General features: G+C 36.2%; 1 long non-coding RNA gene across 1 annotated transcript in view; it reads right to left on the bottom strand.

Moving 5' to 3' along the window:
- Positions 1–7,420, bottom strand: part of LOC125932974 (uncharacterized) — a 21,759-nt gene extending 14,339 nt beyond the window's left edge. The window contains exon 1 of the long non-coding RNA XR_007460822.1: positions 7,270–7,420. This is a non-coding gene — a long non-coding RNA (uncharacterized LOC125932974). The remainder of the gene's footprint in view (positions 1–7,269) is intronic.
- Between the last annotated feature and the right edge of the window lie 549 nt (positions 7,421–7,969).

The following is a 7,969-nucleotide window of genomic DNA, read 5'->3' as shown; positions in this document are numbered from 1 at the left end:
TCTTTCTTTATTTCTCTCTTTCTTTCTTTCTTTCTTTCTTTCTTTCTGAGGGAAGTTAGGATAAGAGTGGAAAATTAAGAGAAAGAGGCCAAAGAGGTTTCTCTCATCCCAACACCTTGAACCCACTGTATATTTTCTAAGGTTTGCCTTGGAAGATCCAGAGTTTTCATCCCTAGTTCCCCAGAATAAAATGCCCATGCTGCTTAAGTATCCTCAGCTACACCAAACATACCCATACTTGTGTTGGATATCATTGTCTTAGGTTTGGGATTCAGAAAAACTTTGAGGCTTTCTTGTGCTTCATTATCTGAATTGTTCCTTGTTCCTGAATTGTTCAAGTCTTTCTCCTGCCAGGCTGCAGCAGAGAGTGAAGAAGGCAAGAAACCTATGGCTGGCTGACATCATTTTTGGCCACAGCCACTGAGTATCCCAATTGTGCTTTGAACTCCAGACTTCATCTCGCTGAGGTCCTTAGCTAGACTGATCAGTCAAGCCAGGATTTATAGAGACGCTTCTCTGCACCAAGTGAAATGCAAGCACATAGAAGTGTTGCTAAATTTGTAGGGATGGCTTTCATCACGCTCCCCTGTGCTGTGTGATTTATTATGAAAGGGGGACAGACGTGCCCATCCGCCATCTCACTCACTAAACTGACAAGGATAGCATTTCCAGGGATGATATTAACATTTTAAAATAAAATTGTCACCTTGTTATCTTAAATGTATCCAGAGGAATCTAAATACTTTAGCAATGGGATATTCACTCTCCTCAGTTTAAAACACACATACACACAAGAATAAGTTCTTTAACAGTTGGAAATTTTACATCAGTCCCTTTTCTCCTTGAATTTAAATTCCCATTCCACTTCCCACACAGAATTTCATCCTAATGTAATGTATTTTAAGCTTGAAACTGTTTTATAGAAAACCCTATTATGCTTTTCTGCTCAAAAGTATTACATATAAATGGATATGTAACTTTTTATTGCCTGTGAGCATAAGGCTGTATTAACTTTTTTTCTGTGTGAGATACCATTAAAACTATTATGTTGTACATTAATCAAAACAACAGATATATTGTAAATTATGAAAACTATTTTTAAACAAATAACACACATTGTTAGAATGGGGCAGGATTCAACATTAATTCATTTCCCTCTCTTTTTGTCTTTAAAATGTGAACAATGAGGGTGATGGGTATTGAGGAGGGCACCTTTTGGGATGAGCACTGGGTGTTGTATGGAAACCAATTTGACAGTAAGTTTCATATATTAAAAAATAAAAAATAAAAAAAAATAAAAATAAAATAAAAATAAAAATAAAAAAAAAGAAGAACGCTGCTAAAAAAAATAAAATAAACGTTAAAAAAATTTAAAAAAATAACATTAATTTCACCCACTTCATTTGTTTCATCTAATGTGGTTGCCAGAACATTTAAATTTTTTCTAGTTACCTGGCTTGAAAACAAACAAATAAATGAATAAATAAAAAAAATAAAATAAAATAAAATAAAATAAAATGTGAACAATGACAGGCCATATTAAAGATTTCATATAACAATACCACTCAATTCTTTGAGCTCTTTCTGAGTTACATACTAAAAATCACAGGGATTTATCACTAACAATAATTGTTAATGATCTATTTATTGACAGCTCAGATTGAATTGTCCCTTAATTTATTGAAAACAAATTTTATTGGAAACTCTCCTACAAAAGGGTAGATTTCTAAATTATTAGTCATTCACTTTCTCCACACCAATAATAGCATTTCATAATGTGTTTGTTTAGTGCCCAAGAGGTTTCTACTCCCTTGGACAATGCTTCTTCATGAGAGTTAGAATAGTAGGAGATGTGTTTTTCTTTTGTAAAGCTGGGGGAGAAAGAAACGTCAGCACTATCTCACGCACTTTAACAGGGAATCTTCAGTCTGAAGATTGATTTCCATAAAGCTACACCTGCCCTGATAACCAATGTTATTCTGATAAACCTATTCTTTGAAACAGAAAAGCTCAGATTTGCAGTATTTGCTGAGTTCTATCTTAATTAATATTTCCATGATATTAATCTGAGATGACTGAACTGCAGAGATGGGAACAGATGCACATCAGCCAAGAACAAGATTTTCTACTTACAGAGTTGCGTTGAGTCCCCAGATTAGTTGCTTATAGAATTCTGCAGTCTCAGAGTTGGAAGGAACCCTATGGAACATTGGCTTCTTTGTCTATTACTTGCAGGAATGCCCCTCCATAATATTCTCTAGAGGTGAACATATAATTTCTGGTGAAAAGTTCCCAGAAATCTTGGCTTTTGCCATCACAGCATGTTTAATTCCAGTTGAGACCAGTGTTAATTATTTGCTTTTTCTTTACATCAGTCAAATTCCATTCCGTGTTAATTTCAACAAGCTCTTTCTGATATGCCTTCTGAAGGCTTCAGAATAAATCTAATCCTCTTTCATGGGGCAGACTTCAATTATTGGAGGATTTTAATTATAATGTGGTCCCCCTCTTAACCTTTCAGTGTATAAAGCAAGAATCAATGCACGCAGTGATTTACATTGGGGTGCACGGGCTATGAAAGTCCTTCTTCATTGAAGGAAGGCCCTCTGATATTGTTTATAAATACACTATTTTACTTTTGGCATTGAAGCATTAACCCTCTGCATAGATGGACCGACACTGATATAAATGGATCCATGATCATACACAGGGGAAGTTAAGAAGCCCTGTTACTTCTAAATCATATGTAAATCATTAATTATCCCCAAAGCATATCTATTTTCTATATAGACAGATACCCTCTTGTCTTTAGTTAACTGACAGATGCTAGTAAGTTCGACAAGTTCATCAACTCGTACAGAATCATCTTCTTGGAAAGGATTGGATCCAAGCAAGTCTGAATGGGTTATGACTGCCTATCCAGGTTTATAACCTTCTTTTTGAGTTCTTAAATAGGATCATTTACATTATGAGTCTTTGTTTTCTAACTGGGTTTCCAGCAGGCCAGGGCAAGGCAAGAAAAACTCCTAATAGCATGGCAGTCATGAAATTGTATCTCCTTTGAGAGTAGAAATGAAGTGGTAGGACTGAACGTTGCAGTGATGAAGAGAAATGTGTATGGATTAGGGAAGGCTCTCTGAGAAGGTGATTCTAGAAGCAAAAAACTTCTGGGTATTTTCAGTCAAGAGTAAGATCTGAACAACATGAGAGGTCATGTGGATAAGTATATCTCAGTATATCTCAGTCAGTAGAAGCTTCAGTTAAATTTGTGGCTGCTGCCACTCTACACAAATAAGGGGAGGTAGACTTTATTTCTTGGTAAAGTGAGAGACTGTAATAAGTGATATGGATCACTGATGCCCCTTGTACTGTTGGGTAAAACACCCAAAGTTTATCTTGATCTTTAATGTATAAATAGAGAGGTGAATGATAACTGATGAGACCAAGGCTAGCAAGTTTTCAGAGGGGTCCTTTCTGTGACAGCAGACAGCTTCAAGAGAGTTTTTCAGGGCAAAGACTCATTGTGTGTATCATCCTTCACTTGATTAGATAGAAAGGGAAGCCAGTTTGGAAGTGTTATGAATCAGTCTATTTATCATATAATACCAAATAATTATTTAAGTTGACTGCTGATAATTAGGCCCAGGAAAGTCACATATAGCTTATAGTCTTTGAGAGGAAAGAGTCTTTCCATTTTGCATTATGTTGTGGCCTAGATAATGTATTTGGGTATAACAAAACAGAAAGTAATTCTTAGAGATTGCATCCCTCATATACTAACACTGTTAACAAATGGAGGGGATCAATTATGCAAGACTTATAATTTAGAGAACATAACAGATCATCCACACATTATTTAAGAACAGAGTCCTGAGGGATTTGTGTGTGTGTGTGTGTGTGTGTGTGTGTGTATTTATTATTGATTCCCCCAAGTAAATGCAAATAAATATGTGGGTCTGTATGCCTCCTCCCTTTCCTACAATCCCAGACCCTAAAACCATCAATCTGGAAGACAGCTGCTTATTCTACAGTGAGACAAATCAAGTTAATAGGCGTATACCAAAGACAATAAAAAATTAAAATACCAGCTTAGGTATGACTTCAATGCAAAGGAAGCAGAGTGTTCATCAGGAGTAGGCCTTACTTACCTCACCAGCCATGGGGCCCCAGAGAGGGGAAACATCAAAGTCTTTGCTACCCTCTGTTCCCATTCAAGTGGCCAAGGCTGAGTAGAAGTGCATTCCTAAAGCCATTTGATTGTACCAAAAACTTTGGAGGAAAATGAACCAGAGCATGGTTAAGAGAAGCCTTTATTCAAAATTGCATGAGAGAGCTTCAAAAGAACATTATAAATGAAAAGCAAAAAGTACATAGATTTTTAACAGCTTTTGCAAGCCCTCTTGCAGAAAAGTTTAGCCCGTTTGGGGAGTAGTTGGACAAAAAAAATGGTTCTAAAACCAGAGGGAAATTGTTCTTTCAGATGAGTTGCCTTTGGCTGGGCAACTTAGATTAACCAAGTGGGGTGGAGTATCACTGTTAGGGGCTAAAGTCAATTACAAGAGGGAGTAGGGAAAACAACCATGGGGAACAAGAACCATAGAAGAAATTCTCAGCCTCTTGAGAGTCTCTTACACTCCAAACACAATCACCTTCTAATTGAGGATATGCATTTTGTAATGTGGCTATTCAATCCTACAATTCAAGATTAGAGCATATGATCTCTCTACCCAAAATTGTAGTTAACCACTTGGTTGTAAAAGAAAGCATTATCATTCCCACTTACAACAGCTTTTGTTTCCTTGTGGTTCTCTAAATCGTACTAACATGAGTTTCTCATTCCCTTTGTTATATAATAAAGGCCAATGTGCCTCACCTTTCCAAAATAGCTTCATCATACTCTTCATCAACTGTGGCAGACACCTCTGGTAGCTCAAGTTCACCTCTTGGTCCACCTCTGATTCTAGCCTCTGCTATGAATGGTTCTTGGGAACTAAATCTGACCTCATGAGGACTCAAGCACAAGACACGCAGTTTTTCTTTCTTTCTCTTTCTTTCTTTCTTTCTTTCTTTCTTTCTTTCTTTTCTTTCTTTCTTTCTTTCTTTCTTTCTTTCTTTCTTTCCTCCAACTCTCCCTCCCTCCCTCCCACAATCCCTCCCTCTTTTTTTTATTTTCTTCTTTCTCTCTTTCTTTTTCTGTCTTTTCTTTTCTTTCTTTTTTTTCCCCTGGGGATATTCCAATTATAAGTCTGCTTATTATACAGACAAATCAACGCCCTCAGTACCAACCTTAATCAATGTGTGATGGGAACCAGAAGACAAATGTAACTTTCTGTATGTTTCTTAGTGGGTACTAAGGAACTGGGCTTCTGTTACTTATAGGTGTACTTTAGAAAATGCATTCTTAGATTGACTGGCCTTACTTTCCTAGTTCACTTTACCTCCTTCCTGCCTCCTGCTTCTTGGGTAGTTTATGCCCAAGTCTTTTTTTTTTTTTTTTTTTTAATTTTTTTTTCAACATTTTTTATTTATTTTTGGGACAGAGAGAGACAGAGCATGAACGGGGGAGGGGCAGAGAGAGAGGGAGACACAGAATCAGAAACAGGCTCCAGGCTCTGAGCCATCAGCCCAGAGCCTGACGCGGGGCTCGAACTCACGGACCGCGAGATCGTGACCTGGCTGAAGTCGGACGCTTAACCGACTGCGCCACCCAGGCGCCCCGAGTTTATGCCCAAGTCTTTATCTCAGACTCTGTTTTGGGGAGAACCCAAACTAAGACATCAATGAAACATAATATATATTAATTTAATGATTATTAAACATTTATTGAGTACATAATATGGATCAGACAGTGTTCTTGATGCTGAAGATACAGCAATAAATGAGACAGAAAAAAAATCCCCTCCCTAATGGAGGTATGAGAGGAGAGATATCGTATGGTATTTTTCTTTCTCTGATTGATTTATTCAATCAGAGAATAACTTCACTCATATGTGGAATTCAGGAAACAAAACAGATGATCATAGGGTAAGGGAAGGAAAAATAAAATGACAAAAATAGAGAGGGAGGCAAACCACAGAGACTCTTAAATATAGAGAACAAACTGAGGGTTGCTGGAGGGAGGTGGGTGGGGGCTAAATGTGGGGGAGGGGCATTAAGGAGGGCACTTGTTGTGAGGGGCACTGGGTATTACATGTAAGTGATAAATCACTAAATTCTACTCCTGAAACCAATACTACAATATTTGTTAGCTAACTTGAATTTAAATAAAATCTAGTAGAAAAAAAATCCAAAAAAAATTCAAAATAACAAAAAACACAAAACACTCAAGTTAAGAATGTAAATTCTGTACAATCTCATGAAGCTTATATGTATATCCCTTCTATTTCTTCCTAGTCTTGCCACAAGCTAGACTACCTCCCTTCTCTATCTGCATTCTATAGATCCTTTAAAAAAATGAAATGAAATTTTATTCTGATGATAAGAGTAATGTAGGTCCACCACTGAAAATTTAGAAAATATGGAGAAAGTGCAGAGAAGAAAATAAAAGCAAACAGCTACCTCAGCCTAGAGGTGATTCATAATTATCATGTTAGTTTAATATCTTTCCAGGAATTTAAAACTTGTTATAGTTTAAAAATACATTTAAATACTAACATAGTAAAACTTAACACCAATATACTAAGACAATATATCAAGTACTGTCTTGTCACTTTTCTTTTTCAGATTTTTCTTGGCTCTCTTAATCTATTCGTCTTTTTCAGAGGAACTTTATAATCGTTTCCACAACTCAAAAATAACCATGTTGCTGGTGTGCCTGGCTGGCTCAGTCAATGCAGCATGTGACTCTTGATCTTGGGGTTGTGAATTTGAGCCCCATATTTTAAAAAATAAAAAATCTTTAAAAAACATGTTAGGATTTTGATTGATATCCATTAAAATCTATAAACTTATTTGGGTATACTTGATGTAATAATAGCCTTTCTACCAAGGAACCAATGTATAATTTTCCATGTATTCAAACCTTAAGAAAATATCTATAGTCTCCTTCAAATAGGTTCCAAGTATTCTTATTAAATTTAGCTCAAACTCTTTTGTATTTTTATTGGGAAGCCTTTCCATTATATTTTAAAATTGGTTATAAAGAAAAGATAACTGTTTTGTATATTTGTAACTATCCAGTTTCCTAAGCTTTTACGAATTCCAATACTTTTTCAGCTATTCTCTAGAGGTTTCTGGAAGATAGGTAGATTCAAGTGAGACTCCACATACCTCAAAAGCTTCTTTCTTTTTGCTTCTGTATCCATGCATTATCTTACTTCTCCCAGAAGATATGGCCGGTTAATCTGATCGGTCAAGATCCAGGACTGTTGATTAGATACACTAACAATGGAAATAGTCTAATGTCCCTTTTTCTGTGTGTTATATTTATCTGATTTTGGTTATCAGGTTATACTAATATAAGGGTTTTGCTTATAAAAAGACAAACTGGGAATCTTTCTATCTCTTTTTATGAAAGACTTCAAAGAACATGGATATTGTCTGTTCCTTAAAGAATCCACCTGTTGAATTTATTTGGGTATATTAAACATCATAGAGATGTTTTGGTTTGGTTTGTTTTAATTGGGGGAATGGGAGAGAAAAGCTTCCTTGATTACTGTCCAATTCCTTTTTTCTAATGAAGTCAATTTTGATCATTTATATCCTCCACAAACATCAATTTTAGTCAAACATTTTAATGACATATAAAAATAATTTTAGGGGTGCCTGAGTGGCTCATTCATTTAAGCATCTGACCCTTGATTTTGGCTCAGCTTATGATCTCAGGAATCCCGAGATCAAGCCCCGCACAGAGCTCAGGGCTGACAGGGTGGAGCCTGCTTGGGATTCTCTCTCTCCCTCTCTCTCTGCCCCTCCCCCACTTGCATGCTCTCTTTCTCTCAAAATAAATAAATAAACTAAAAAAAACTAG

The sequence above is a fragment of the Panthera uncia genome, chromosome D2, assembly GCF_023721935.1.
Source record: "Panthera uncia isolate 11264 chromosome D2, Puncia_PCG_1.0, whole genome shotgun sequence".
Lineage (NCBI taxonomy): Eukaryota > Metazoa > Chordata > Mammalia > Carnivora > Felidae > Panthera > Panthera uncia.
Note: the sequence above shows the minus strand (reverse complement) of the source record. Positions and strands in the feature narration are given on the sequence as shown.